We start from the raw sequence: 15,045 nt of genomic DNA, 5'->3' as shown, positions 1-15,045 counted from the left end.
TCAGCCTCCTTTTTTCCAGGCTGAACAGGCCCAGTGACCTCAGCCGCTCCTCGTACGTCTTCCCCTCTAGGCCCTTCACCATCTTAGTAGCCCTCTGGGCACTCTCCAACAGTTTTACATCCTTTTTGTGCTGTGGTGCCCAGAACCGCACACAGTACTCAAGGTGAGGCCGCACCAGCGCAGAGTAGAGCGGGACAATCACCTCCCTCGACCGACTAGCAATGCCGTGCTTGATGCACCCCAGGGTACGGTTGGCCCTCCTGGCTGCCAGGGCACACTATCATTTCATGATAACGAATGTATGATGTATGATCTACATAATGTGAATTGTTCCACGGTCCCCGAATTCAGTCCCTTTGCCAGCTGTTTGTTCTCTTCAAAGGTGCCTGACTTTCTCTGTATTTAATTAAAATATTTGAATTTATTTAGGTATAAGTGTTTTTTCATGATATCTTTAATTCCAATTTTTTTTTTTTTGGGGGGGGGGCGGGAAGGGGTACATGGGGCTTGAGCAGAAAACCAAAATGCATTCATTAGACTTAATTTCCATCTGATTTATTATATTTTCTTAGTAGCTGAGTAATTATTTTTGTCTGTGAGAATCTTGTACAGAGATAGAATCAGCTTTTTTCAAACCTTATGTGGAAGTTATATTTTGATGATTGCAGATATTAATTCAGGGCACACAGAAGAGAATTCCTGGATAAAACATAACTTTTAGATAGCTAACTCTAGTAGCCTAACTACTTCATTTAAGTGAAATTAAGAATACAGAAATAATTTCTCAATGAACTAAATAATGTCTTTTTTGTAAAAGATTATTAATTGTAGTTAAACAGGCTTGAGACTTCGAGAATCTAAATTTAATGTTTGACTGCAAGCTTCTGTGACATGTGAACTGTAGATTTGACGTGAAACAGAAGTGTTTTGATAGAACGATTACTTTTATTATATTCCAGAAACGTTCTCTACAGGATTTGAGCTCAAAACTGGAAATAATTATTTTAAACTTGCAAATTTGTTCTTTAACTTTGGAGTGTGAATATCCATGAAGAGCAGAAGTTTACACGTAATCATGGTGAAATGCATCATTTACCTCTGAAATGGAATATTAGAAAGGATAGGGTTCTCTGGTGTGAGAGACGTGCAGCCTGCAATAAACTCCTCCACAAGTAAGAACTATAACAAACCTTTTTGGTTGCACTGAGTATAAAGAACTTTATTTGACCTTGCCTTCTTCAACCTCCAGGCAAAGCCATGGATGTCTTTAGGAGATCTAAGCTAGTTCTTTAGAAGAGACTTATTCCTGCACGTGCTCTTCTTCCCTGACAAGAAGCTGAAACAGCCAACATGTGGAGCCATAATGCACTGAAGCTTACTGCAGTAGGAGAGGATACTCACAATAATCTAAGGGTTAGTACAGTGTAGGAATACAGAAGATACATCCTTGAAAGGTGAAGGGAAAACAGAATGCTCAAGTGCTCTCTGCTGTGTAGTTTTGTTTTGTTTTGTTTTTTAAGTAATAATACTACTGCCCTCTGTGTGTTGAGGTTTACTGTGAACATTATTAAAACACATCACGTTATATTGGATATTACAATAGTAACTGCCATGCTGTAATAGTTTTGCAGTGGTCACAGCTTCTTTCCCCCTACTTCTTGCACCAGTGAGAAGAGTAAATGCTTAATTCTCAGAATGGAGGATTTATTTTGGTCCTTGGCTCCTTTGTCCCTTTTCATGCCGATTAAAGCCATTTAAAAAATTTTACAGCACCTTACAGAAACCTGGTGTTGTGTCAGCTGCCAGCATGAATGTTTCAGGTTTCTGCTGTTCATACAGATAATATCAGCTGAAGCAAAGCTCTTCCTATGCCATTGTGATAACAGCTCTTGATCAAAGGGCATTCACATTTGCAGTGGATTTTTTTCTTTTTTTTTTTTTTAAAGGGAAGAAAAAAGCGTGTGATAATAAAAACATCCTTGACTTGTATAAGATTCGGGTGTCTGAAGTTCAGAGAAGACTTCTGATTTTACGTGGGAAGTGAATATGGCAAAAGGACTGTGAGGAACCTCAGGAGGAATCAAGGAGACTGATGGACCAAATGCTGACACTTAAACGTATACTGCACAGTGCAAATGAGCAGGGAGAAGAATGTTAGAATGACGGTTACTTTTACCATTCTGTTAAAATCTCCTCAGTTGCTTTAACATTTACCTCTGGCTAAACCTTCACCTGTGCTGCCTCCCCTTTCTCATATATTCATTTGACCGATTAATTGGTGCTTTTCAACTTCTACCTTGCTGCACTGTCTGGTATGACACCTGAATATGCATTGTAGAACTTTACATTTATGAAACCAGTGTAGTTCCACGAAGGGGAATTTTTATAAACTGTACGTCTCTTATGTTTTCAGATACCCTTAAGCAGAATATTGATATTAACGGCATTTATTTACTGTAAAATGAAGTCTGAGTTGTAAAAGAGGAAAAAAAATCCTCATTCTCTAAAGGGTAATAAGTCACTGTTGTTTGCTAAACAGAATATAGTCTGTGCAGTATCACTCTGCAGTAACATGCGCTGTCTGCCTTAAAAATGTAGATGAACAAATACAAGGCAAGAGTTGCCTGTTACAAGCTTTTATGGCTGTCGTCTTAGTCTTCTGAACAGTTGTACAGAATATCCTGTACAGTGTTTAAGAAAGCATGCTATTTGCCAGATCGTGTAATTTCATATACTTCTAATCAGCATCTCCTACATCTCTTGACATCTTGAATAGTTGACTTGTGCTAAATGGCCAGGTAATGTAGACATACGGGGAGTAATCTTATTAGTAAAGTCAGCAGTGTCTGTGTTCTGAATTACTGAATATAAGCTGAGTCCTGAAGGCATATGAGCTGCTTCATGAACTTCCATGATGGGGTTAGAGCAGACAAGCCTATCAGTACTGCTGCCCAGTCTCATTTATAGTGTGCTTTTTCTAGAAAAGCAACTCCATACCTGAATGACTACTGTATTTTTCTCATAGTTTGTTCTGTTTCAAGTATTGGGGACAGGTCAATAGCTGACTGCTTTTTATTTGTTTTGTTCTGGAGATAAGCTTACATGTCTTGGGCAGCATGAATGCATCCTGAAATGAAAAATACCAAGTGTGATGGGAAATTCCAGTCTTGGTAAGAAATGCAGTGCTAGTTGGGAGGAAGAAGTCTCTCGTCAGAGAGTTGAGACCGAAACAATCAGAATTACAAACAAGGCTGTTTTCTGTATCATTCCTTTTTATTTTAACTTAAGTCTATTAAAGTGGTTGGGAATAAAAGCTTCCCAAGGTATTCTCTCTTAAAACAAAGTCAGATTGGCCTCTTTGCTATACTCATGTAGAATAACTTTTTCTCCTGTGTTGCAGTGAAAAGGAGTTGCTGTAAAGCTATGGTTAGCAGTTATGAAATCTGAAGAATCTACTTTTCACTTTGAATCTATAGGTCTAGACTTCTAGATGGAAAGATGTAATAAATCTTGCAGCAGTGGTTTAGGACTGTCCTCCCCTAAGGTACTTGTTCTTTGTCTTTTGGCATCAGCCTGACGATGATGGCCTATTTGTATTTGGAGGAACTGGAATTACAGAGATGCAAGCACACACTTCCTCCTTCTGTCATGGAAAGGCAGAGTAGCAGAGCAGGCATGTAGGACCAAAAAGGGCTTGGACTAGTAATGTTTTTTGCTCAGTCCATGTGAGCTGGATGTAAATTTATAAATGGAATGTCAGCTCTTCTCCCTGTGAGGAAGGACCATTGATCATGTTATAACATTCTGGCATCACAAACTTCACATTAGTGCCATTCCTAGAAGAAGCCATCTTGACTTCCCTTACCTGTTCTGTTTCCAACAGCTTGTTGGTTTGCCAGTTATTCCACCTTTAGGTTAAATAAGCGATTAATTTAATATGTCTTTAACTAGATCATTTTCTGGATGTAGTTCAAAACATGGTAACAACGTTTCAGTCTCAGCTATATGAAGGAGTGGTGGGGAGACGGAGAGACTGGCGGGGAGGGGGAACAGAGGACAATGGCTTAGCTGCTAGAAGGAGCTGCTTTATTCCCATTTGAAGTGTTTGAAAGCTGTGGCTTTAGTGTTAACTACTACAGGTACTTGTAGACTCAAGCGATGTGTCTAGAAGGTGAGAACCTCTTACTGCAATCAGGTATTGATTCTGGAATCACGGCAGAGCCATACTGCCTGATTGCAGTCAATTACTTGAGGAGACTATCCTAAGTTGTGCTTACCCTATAATTTTCACCCCCCACTCTTCCCAACTTCCATTGCCTGTGTAGGGCTTGTACTGAATGCATAAATAACTAATATGCTTTATTGCAACTTCTGACATCTATTTTTATGCCCCTCTTTTCCGTATCAGCAGTTACACTGTTCTGATAAGCACCGTTTCACTTCAGTAGCGTAACACATTATCTCAGAACCATGCCCCTGGGTTTGGGCTGAGCTCAGTGTGAGTCAGTGTTTTAAGTGCTGGTCCTTAGTGTCGATAGACACACATATATATTTTTAATCTCAAAGTCGATATTTGGCTGTTTATCTTGCTCCTGATAGTGAAGATGCTCTATTTTAGGAATTATGCCACAGTAACGGTGATGCCAGTGAGGATGTACGTGTCCTCAGCAAAGCGCTCTTGGATGGCACTGATAGTGCAGCGAGAGTGCCCCGTGCTAAGAGGGCTTTGTGCAGAAATACTGAGGACATGGGCAGAGGAAAAGGGCAAATGAGGATGATTGTCCACAGCCCTGGCTAGCTTGTTGTGTAGTGAAGGAACCCAGTCTTCAAAACCTCCTTTCCACTACCCCTTCCTTTGCAAGATGCTAGAAGTGACAAATGGCTGTGGACTGGGACATTAAGGCAGGGGAAACACTGGATGTGTTTTCAAAGCTGTGTAAGCAGCTGTGGGTCATTGATCTTGCTTGATGGCGCAGGAGCATCACACACAGTCAGCGTTCCTCTTGGCTCTTTCCCTATCACTTAGCACAAAAGGTCACCTTTTCAACTTTCTGGCTAAAGACTTTGGGTCACAACAGACATCCCATAAATATGGCTGACAACTGTGCCAGCTGTGGCTAAAAGTGTCTTAGTTTTGAGGGACAGCTGTGTCTGCCTCATGTTAGCTTTGGAGTTCTTATCAATCAGTGCCGTCCAGAGCCTTGTGCCTTTCTTGGATGTGCTTCATCAGTTGGTCTTTCTTTAGCACAGCCCTCTTGAAATTTTAATATATATTTTTTTAAGTTGATACTCGTTTTTATCATTCTGCTGGATATTTCTGTGGAATGTATCCCCTCAGAGGGTGCCCTACACCCCCCCCCCCCCCCCCCGGGCGCCTGACGGGTCGAGGAAAAAGCTTTTTTCTGCAGCCTGAGGGCAGGTCGGGCGCTGCGTGAGGGGGCAGAGCAGCGTTTTCGTGTCTCACAAATACCCCCCCGTTACACGGGGAAGTTGCCCCCATCTCACCACTCCCCTCACGACAGGGGTGGCGGCGATGAGGGACCCGTCACCCCGCCCCGCGCATGCGCCGCCCGCCGCGGGCTTCCCCCTTCGCGCCTCCTCCTCCCCCTGCGCCGTGACGCCGCAGCCGCCGCGGTGACGCCTCACGCTCCCCCCCCCACTCCCTCCCCGGCTCCCGGCGGCGGAGCGACGTCACGGGCCCGGCGGCGGGAGGCGGGGCCTTGGCTCGGCAGCGGCGGCGGCCGCCGGCGCCTGACGCCCGCCGGGACCCCCCCGCCTCAGCGAACCCCCCCCCCCCGGCCCTTACCCCCCCCCCCTCCTCTCCCCGCTCCTTCCCCCCCCTCCCCTCGTCGCTCCTCGCCGCCTCCCGCCCCGCTCCTCGCCGTGCCCTCGCTCGGGCAGGCCCCGGGGCCGCTTCCCCCCCCCCGGCGGCCCGGGGGGGGGCGGGCTCCCCTCAGGGCCGCCCTCGGGGCTCCCCTCGGGGCTCCCGGCCGCTCCCCAGCCGCGGCAGCGCGGGGGGGGGACCTCCGCCGTCACACAGGTCGGGCCCGGCGGGACGCAGCGGGGAGGGCCGGGGCTGGGGCTGGGGCTGGGGGGGGGGGGGGGGAACGCTGAGGCGGCCCCGGTGCTGCTGAGGGGGGGGGGGTGGGGGCCGGGGGGGGCTGCAGAGGGCCGGGGGCTGCGCTGAGGGGGGTTGTATAGGGGGGGTAAATTGGCCGTGGGGTTGTCTTCTTCCCCCTCTGGGTTTTGGGGCGCGCTGAGGTACCTGGTGGGGTTCTGCTGTGGGAGCTGGAGGGGGGGGGCAGCCCGGTACGAGCCGCGAGCTCCCCCCCCACCCCCCCCGGTTGTGTTGTACCTCAGGGCCCCCTGAGGGGATGGGGGCGGACGGCAGCACCTGCCTCCGAGCCGGGGGCTTCGCTCCCCGCAGCAAACGCGGCGGGGTTGTCACGGATTTGCCTCCGTCAAACAATGCAGCACGCTGCGGTGGGTAAAGAGGCCTTCGAAACGTGCTCCCGTGGCTGTGGTGAGGAGCCGGCATCTCCAGGCTCCTCTGCACGGCTGGGCTCGCTCGTGGCGTAGCACTTATTAGCAGAATGCCCGAGAAAAGCGTGCTTCCAGCTGGCATCCCCTTATGGATGGCTTTAAGGGAGTGGGCAGCGATGAGGTGGTATTTACGTGGTGTGGCAAAACCTTAGAAGAATCCCCCTGTCTTTATTTTTCTCTTATCCTGTGGCTAAACCCTTCCTTGTCGTTTGAAAATAACAGCAATACTGCGTGAGGATTCTTCCTTTCATGCCTACAGTGGCTTTCTTAATACCTCCTTTCCTCCAAAAATACTCAAAGGTGAAAACTTATTATAATTCTGGTTTTCTCTACACTTTGTGTTCGTTCGTGATTGCCACCGAGTGTGGTTATTGATTCAGATAATGAGGCTGCATGTAATTAATTTGACGTTTTTCAAGGTTTCGCTGCATTTGATAAACGAGAATAGCAAAGTAATATTTGTCAAACTGACTCATTGCTGGAGAAAAGCCTGTGCACGGCTCGTCTTGATGAGCAGGCAGGCAGCCTTGATGAACTGTCAGTGGTTTACCTGACGCTAAGGGAAGGCTATGGCGAAGAAAACAGCTGTTTCCAAACTGCTTGTCTTGGCTTGCTGGGATTTGTAAACTGTCAGAGGAAACTTTTTCTAAGGTAGCCTTGGTGTCTGGGAATCCTGAGAGCTGTCCTAGGGCGTGTGATTAGGCAGATATCTGTGACAGGTACATTTTTTTTTTTTTTAGCGTAGTGTAAGAAGAGCGCTATTTTGTTCTGTAATGTTTAATATCGTGGTAGGGAAGATCTTATATAATATTTATTTATTTGCTTTGTGCTGATTAAACTCTAGATGCTTTATAGCAAAAACAACCTTTCAAATGTGGTCGTGGATCTATCAGTGGTTCTGTGCTGTGGTTCCTGGGAAAGCTGGTCAGTGCACAGACTCGTAGAAATTACAGCTGCCTGAGGCTAGATGGGGAAGGCTTTGGGTTTATTACAACCGTAAAGATACAGTTTTATTCTGGAGAAAGCAAGAAAATCAGTCGTGCTCTAGATTTAATTCACAGATGTAGTTTTGACTTTGCGTTTTTTTCCGTACAGTTTCCTAAAGTCCAGTCTTAATATTTAGCTACAAATTGGGTTTAAAAAAAGTCATTATTAATAAGTATTTATGGAGTAGCTCTTGAAAAAAAGCTTTGCACGTTAGCAACCTAGATTTCAGCCTTTGACTTTCATCTGTATCATCTTTACTGCAGGCTCACTTTTTATATTACCAAACTAAGTCAAAAATAACAAATATCGTGTTCATCATGTTCATGTTAAACAAATAGCAATAATTTTTGCTACGCGATGTTCAGTGGCTTTGGAGCAGTCTCTGAACTGACAATAATGTTTCCTTATAAACTGCTACATCAGGAGGATCACAGGGTGATTTCCCCCTCTCTCCAAAGACACACTCAAAGGTGTTCTGGTCATCTATCAAGATGTACGTGTTTGGTGTGGAGTAAAGAACAGATTTTTTTAAATAATTTCTTTTTAGATTTTTACTCTTATCATTATCCTAGGTATAGATTAGGGTTTGGAGAAAAATGAATGAAGAATAAAAATGTGACCAATGTAATTAATTACATTTTGTTACTTTTGAAGAACTTCGTTTCATATATGTGATGAACCTAGGTAAGGTAGCTAGTTAATAAGCATATTTTTATTTTTAACATGCAAACAATTAGGTTTGCTGTCCTGAAAGTTAAGCTTTTGAGATTCAGAAGTAGAGCTGACACAGTATTGCATTAAAAAGATCTCAGTGACATTCTATTAACCCCACTAATTTCTCTTTGGGAGAGAAGAAAAATGCATTTTATTTTTTTTTTTTTCCAGAACTGCAAATATTGCATTTGCTATTTCAATATTCTGGTATTTTGTAGTGTTTAGGAATAGTCAAAATAGGTCATGCATGTTATAGTTGCACTTGTGTTGCAAAATAACGTTGTAAACATGTAATTGGGTTGTGGGAACAGCATTCAGCCTGCAGTGTGCGTTAGCTGTGGTTCTCACTTCTGGATCTCAGTGTGAGATTTTGATTTAGTAACATATTAATACAGACAGATGTACCATGTGGATGTGTGTTAGCCTCATTTCTTACTCTGAACATACATGTTTGCATTTTTTTCTCGGATGTTTGAATTATATTCACCTTAACTGTATTTTCTGAGCAGCTGCAGCAGTTCTGGTACCGGAGAGGAGAGGTGGAGTTCTGTGTTAGAATAGCTCAACGGCTTCCCATCAGTGCAAGCCACTGCTCCAGAGACACTTGACCCACAAATGCACGTACAGCATAGCTTGGAGCCCAGCTTAATGAGATCATTTGAAGTTGGTCTTCCTTGAGCAAGGCCCGAGCAGGGTTGTCTGCAGTGTGCTTTAAGAACCGCCAGTTGAGAATTGCTAATGGAGGCAGGCCGGTGGAGCTTTGACTTTTTCCTGTCCGTTGGCGAAGTCTCTCACTTATATTTACTTCCATGTCTCATATGATTATGTATTCTTGAAATTATCCTGGCTATCTGTAACTTAATTTTTCATTTGAGAGCAAAATCATTTCTTTAGGCTGAAGCTTTTTCTTTGCTGTAGATTTGTTTTCAGCCCCTGTTTCCTCACCTCCCTCACTTCCTGGTCTTTCCTCACTCACTTCCCTTTCTGTATGTCCATTCAGTCATTTATTTGTCTGCTTCTGTGGATCACCTGCCGTAGTAAAAGATGCTGCTTCTGTGTTCCCGAAATATTTTCTGCTAAGTATAGTAACGGTTCAAAACAGCAGTGCTTGCAGTTACAGAATTCAAATGCTTCAGATGCTGAAGTTGCAGAGACTGTAATTCTGAAGCTCAGGTACGGTAACGCTGATAAATGCATTTTGATAAATAAAGGAAGGACAGATGTGTAAGAAAGGAAGGGACTTCATGGGGTTGCTCCCTTCTCTGAGGCAGAAGCAAATACATTGAAGTTGTATCTGACGAATGTTTGTCTAATCTGTTCTTAAAAACCTCCAACGAGGGGAATACCACACCTTTGCTGATCTATTTATAGCTAGTGCATAGCTGTCGTTATAGTTCGGAGGGTTTTCTTAATATTTAACTTCTGCCTCTGTCTTGGTGCTCGTTAAGCCAGTTAGTTCTTGTCTCGCTATTATTACTCATGCCGGATAATGATTTCTGTACTGTTTGTACCAACCATTTGTAGATGTGAGGACTGTTCCTCTGTCTCCTTTTACTTCTGACTTCTCTTTACTAATCTATGCAAAGAGGCCTTTGCTTCACAGGTCATGTTCTCTCAGGTTTTGTTGTTGTTTTTGTTGTCATCAACTCCCACTGGACTCTGTCTGATTTGTCTGCAGATTTTTCAAAGCTCCCCAGCCAAAGTCTGACCACAACAGAATAATTAACTTACTTCTGCTGTAACTTACAGAGTAACGTATGACAGCCCTATTAAAATGTAATTCCTGTGTGTGTGTGCCCATATAATTTTGTTGCTTTTTTTCCTGTAGTCTTTTTTTCCTCAACAGCATCAGGTTCTTGGCTCCCGTGTTTGTTAACACAGGAGCTTGTGTTAGTATTTGTTGAATCGGGTACCTTGAACAAAAAGAATAGAACCTTTTGGTGTGTTAAATTTAATCTGTATTTCAGGTTAGTTTTCTGATAATGAACTATTTCCAGACTCCCCAGAAGCAGGGATCAGTTCCGCAGGAAAGCGGGCAGTTTCTGCTCTTCCTCCATTTCCCAGCACACACAGTCCCTGTGTTTTTTGAGTGTACGTCTTGTCTGCAATGGGAAACCTGACTGAGTAAGTTCTTCTGGGGTTTGAAGTAGCTTCCATTGGCAAAAATGTGTCTTAACCAGTATTTTTCATATGTTATGACTTTGAAGTAGTCCTGTTGGTGAGATGACTTGTGTCAGTGTACCCCTACCAGAGCAAGCCTCTTTCTTCTTGGAGATGTTGCTGCCCTCTCACAGCGCTGTGACAAAGCAGAAGAAATGTAGGTGGGCTTTTCTGGAAGACTTGCAGAGCCAGCTACCAAACAGCTGCGTTCAACGTGCTTCCTGGCTTTACTCCAGTTTATCCCGCTTGTTATGGAAATAATTTTATCCATAACTTTTGAGGCTATATCACAGACGGGACAAACTGCAGGATTCTTTCAGCAGTGCTACTTTTGAGAAAAGAATGAAATAGCCACCAGTCGTGATCATTAGAGAAGGCCTTTGGTTTATTGCAGGAAGGGGTGTTCCAGTAGTCAGTGGTGACTGACTCTTACCTGGTCTCAAAAGGATTTTAAAGTAGCTCACACAAGAGAGCCCTGTACATGCCAACAACTGTGAACGCTACATTGCCAAAACTATCACAATGGGAACTGTAGTGTCACTTTTGAACGACGATTTGAAAATTGAAACACCTGGATGAGTCCCTTGTTTAGATTTTAAAAAAAAAAAAGAAAATGCTGTTAAGCAGTAATTAAACCCCTAAAGAAAACCTTTAGAACAGAAGACGTTCTATTGCAGACTGTGAGAACTGTCACCACGAACATTTTTGGCCAATACCATCTAACTGCTGAAAAATGATCGGTAAAGCTCCACCTGTATTTAGGTGCTGGTTTGCTGTGCTGACTACGTGCGTTTTTAGAAGTGCCATGATTATTGTAACTCCAGTGTGAAGCTTTTGATTTGAAACAACAAAACAAATAAAGCAAGCCCAAATAATTGGAATGGCAAAACCCCAAAGCACTATTTTGTTTTCTCCAGGAAGGTTAAATGGTAACAGAATGGACGTAAAGTGGTAGTTTGAAAACAGCCTCTGCTGCTGGTGCAGTAAGTGCAGTACGTTGGGGCAGGGGCAGGTAGTGTAGCGAGTGACTTTCGAAGCTGCTGCAGTAAGTTTCTTTATTGAATATCTGTTAAGGCTCTGTGTTTGTGACGTTAGCACTATCATGAATACCAAATGAGATTTTCAAAGGAGAATTTATGTCACTGGCGCAGTGGCTGACAAGTGTGTGGTAAAATCTTAATCCGTAATGAAAGCAGAAAAAAGATACTCCAGTATTTTTCCTCCAGCAGTAAGCATGAACGGATGCGTAGAGAAGAGTAAGAACAAGGCAGGCATGTATCAGATTTAGCTTGAGTACTCGTTCAATCCCTAGTATTTTCAGTGAAGGGCTGTTCTAAATCTAGGCTTCTTTGTTTTTTTCATGCAGCCAGTCCTTTTTCTGCATGCATCCAAATTTCTAGCACCCAAATACCCGTGGGTAAGAAGTTCTGCGGGTACACCGCTACTTGTTATGTTAAAATCCACCTTCTTTTTGTTTTCAGTTTGGTTTGTGCTGTTCTCCTTTGGTCTGCTGCATTTGTTGCGGAAGACAGTGAACAAGCCATCTCTAATACAATGATCAGTCTCTGTTCCTCAGGTGATTTTGTAGATATTTATCACTTCCTCCTCTCACCTGAGTCTCTCTGAAACTGAAGAGTCCTAACTTGCCTCTTTGTACCCCGCTGCAGAACCCATGCTGTGCCTTTGGTCGTACTTTTTGCTCTTCTCTGAACCTGCTCTATTTTGCTCTGTCCTTTTCAGAAGCTGAATGCCCCAGAGCTGCTAGTGACATTCAGGATGGACAGACAGCCATCTGCTTTGTACTCATTTCTTTCGTAGTAATTCCTAACATTGATTTTTGTTTCTGAGTGCAGGTAGAGTTTGCTGCCGAGCCCGTTGGTTGTTTTGTTCTGTGTAAATTCAACTGGTTCTCCCCCACCACACGCGCTTACACACACACATCACTTTCATTCACCTGCACTGGCCGTGACCTGCTTGGTGTGACAAGGACCACCTCTGGTACTTCACGGGGCACTGACAGCAGGCACAGTGCTGCTGGCAGGCTTTTCACCTTGCTCCCTTTCTCAGCTAATTCGGGATGCCTTGAGCAGCTCAGCCTCTTGGGGGACCCTGCTGGTACCCTCGTTCCATTGCGAAGCACAAATTTTGCTTGTCCTAAGTTTTCTGTACTTTAACCGATCTATTCATGCTGGGGTCTTTCCTCTTTCTTATACTGTGACTACAAAATGCCTTTTGAGATTTTTTTCCATCATTAGAAGTCCAAGTAGACTCTCTTAGGGAATATGTTCAGCTTTTCTATTACCCACGTTTAGGGTGCACCAAGAGATCAGAAAGTGAGGAAATCCTCTTGTCGCAGCCATACCTGCTCATCCCCACCCTACTTCTCCGTATGCTCATGCATCCGAGTTCATTGTGTGCCGGCCAGGCTGAGGTGTTTGTCGTTTCCTGGAATCCCTGCATCACACATGCCATCCTTTAAAAGATCTTTTAAAGCCCAAAGCTGTGCAATGGCCAAAAGGGGTGCTTCGAGCAGGAATTGTTGCTCCTGTCTTTGTGCTGGCGTTACTGCTGTTGATGTGTGAGATCAGTCAGGTGGGCTGGCAGTCAGTTAAAGAATGTGAAATAAATCTTTTCAGCTGGCTCACCTGTTTGCTCTGGATCTCCTGCTTGGCACAGGATCTCAGCTGGAAAGTAGCAGTGCTCCTTGGATAGAAACGCAAACTTAGTGCACCTGCAGACTTAAAATTGTGATTATCTATGGGCATGTACACAGTAAACCTTTCCCTGGTAAAATCTCCCAACTTTCAAGTCTGTATTTAAGTTACCTTATTAACTGTCTTTATGAGCCTCCTGCATTTGTACCAGCTGAGGAACAGGTGTAATTATGTAGCATCATGGATGTCACTAAAGATTTGGTACCCACCGCGAAGCAGGGAGCTGTGGGAGATGCAGGCAGGAAATGTCACGTGGGTATGTTGTCCTCGTGCCTTTGTATTTGATTCTTGAGTGTTCAAAGTTAGGTTTGCCGTGTTTCATTTTGGTTCAAATGTTTGTATGAGAAATTACGTTGAATTTTGGTTTTCTGGTTCACAGGAGGCTAAATATTGCTACCCAAGTGTACAATGGGGAAGGGCTTCTGCTCTTGACAGCTTAGCAATGCCTTAACATGTTGGCTTGTGTGGGGCATCCAGTGTAAAAGCAGTGCCTACTGCATATGGATAAAAACTTCAAAGTTTGTCTGCTTAGAGCTGCTCAGTTAGACAAGGCCGACTACAGAAATGACGCACAGTCCTATTATGCGTGTGGTTAAAAAAAAGTCTGTGGATTTTGTGTATGTATGCGTGTGTTAGAAATGCCTCTCTCCGTTTCCATTAATGTATGTTAAGTATAGACTTGTCCATCTTTCCAGTGGTGTTACTGGGCCCCGTGTTGGTACAGTTCCAAGCTTGAGAGGTCTGAGTCTACCCGGACCTGTGGCTCCCTTGATAACTTTCCTCCTTCTGTTTGTCGTTTTTGTAGATTTTTTTAATCTTGAATTTGAGATGGGTTCATCAGTGTTCTTTCTGTACTGTGGTGGAAATGTGTACGGCTCAGGAATGTTTCACCTTACTCAAATATTCCGTGTCAGTGTGTTACGGGATTCTCTTGTATTTTTGTGTTCCCGTTATTAGGGATAGCAGTGAGGTAAGGAAGGGCCGGCTGAGCCTGCAGTCAGTTCTCTTGGTACTGGGTTTGCAATGATAGTGGTGCGATTTGCACCATGGTTAAATCTCGCAGCTGGAATCAGTGAGTGCTGTTTGAATGGAAGGTGCTGGCAAAAGCGATGATTATATTGCAGAAAACTAAAGCTTCTCCTTTTTGGCACCTAGAGATAGAAACTATAACTAGCTTTAGAAATTGAGAGTGAGTTTGTTTCCCTGGTTTATTTCCCCAGGTAGGTGTCTTTCAGCCCATCAGGGTTACGGAATGAGCAGGTGATCTGAGGAGGATGGAACTGGTTACTGGAGTTTAAGGATGTGTTTTTCTCTGTTCTCTCACAAGTGAAGTCTGACTGATGAGCTGTAGGTAGCTGCTGTCATGTTAATTGACATGCTCCAGTTCTTACAATACTCAGTTTCTGCTGGAAGCCAGCTTTTCTTCTTGGGTGCTTTATTTTTGCTTAAAGAATAATGTTCATAGATTAGAACTGCTGTTTGATAGGCTTACTTCTCTACTTAATGAGTACTCTTCAAGTTCATTTATTTAGTACTCGTTGTAGCACAGTCTTCTGTTCTTAGAGATGTGAGGATTGCAGGAACAGCTAGTACCAGTAGTGCAGGTTAGTGTACCTGCGGTGCAAGCTTATAGTGTCAGTGTTACTGTGTCCTTTGGCTGATCTGGTAGTCTTGAATCCTGTCATAAGGAAGAGAGATGCCCTGTGCTCTTTTAGGGTATTTGCTGTGATTTCTCTGTGATGCTAAAAAAAATAAAAATAAAAAAAAATGGTGTAGCCTGCTGTCAGATCTTGGGTAGGGGCCATGCAGTTAGGATTGCAGCTGGTAACGTTTCTGATTGTAATATCCTTAGCCCTTGTTGGCAAATATTTTGACTTGCCAGTTCAGAGATAGAACTAAGCCTAACATTGGTGCCACTGGTGCCAAG

The 15,045-nt window shown here is 43.9% G+C and overlaps 1 protein-coding gene across 3 annotated transcripts in view; it reads left to right on the top strand.

The window, feature by feature from the left end:
• Positions 1-5,685: 5,685 nt before the first annotated feature.
• Positions 5,686-15,045, top strand: part of MAP3K2 (mitogen-activated protein kinase kinase kinase 2) — a 51,772-nt gene continuing 42,412 nt past the window's right edge. For 2 of the 3 annotated variants that reach the window (XM_080601360.1, XM_080601363.1), the window contains exon 1: positions 5,687-6,040. The gene's annotated coding sequence lies outside the window, so the exon portion shown is untranslated. Of the gene's footprint in view, positions 6,041-15,045 lie in introns of all 3 variants that reach the window. The other variant, XM_080601362.1, reaches the window with a different exon arrangement.

This window comes from Anser brachyrhynchus (genome assembly GCF_964034855.1).
Source record: "Anser brachyrhynchus genome assembly, chromosome: 7".
Lineage (NCBI taxonomy): Eukaryota > Metazoa > Chordata > Aves > Anseriformes > Anatidae > Anser > Anser brachyrhynchus.
This window is presented reverse-complemented; position numbering and strand designations above follow the sequence as displayed.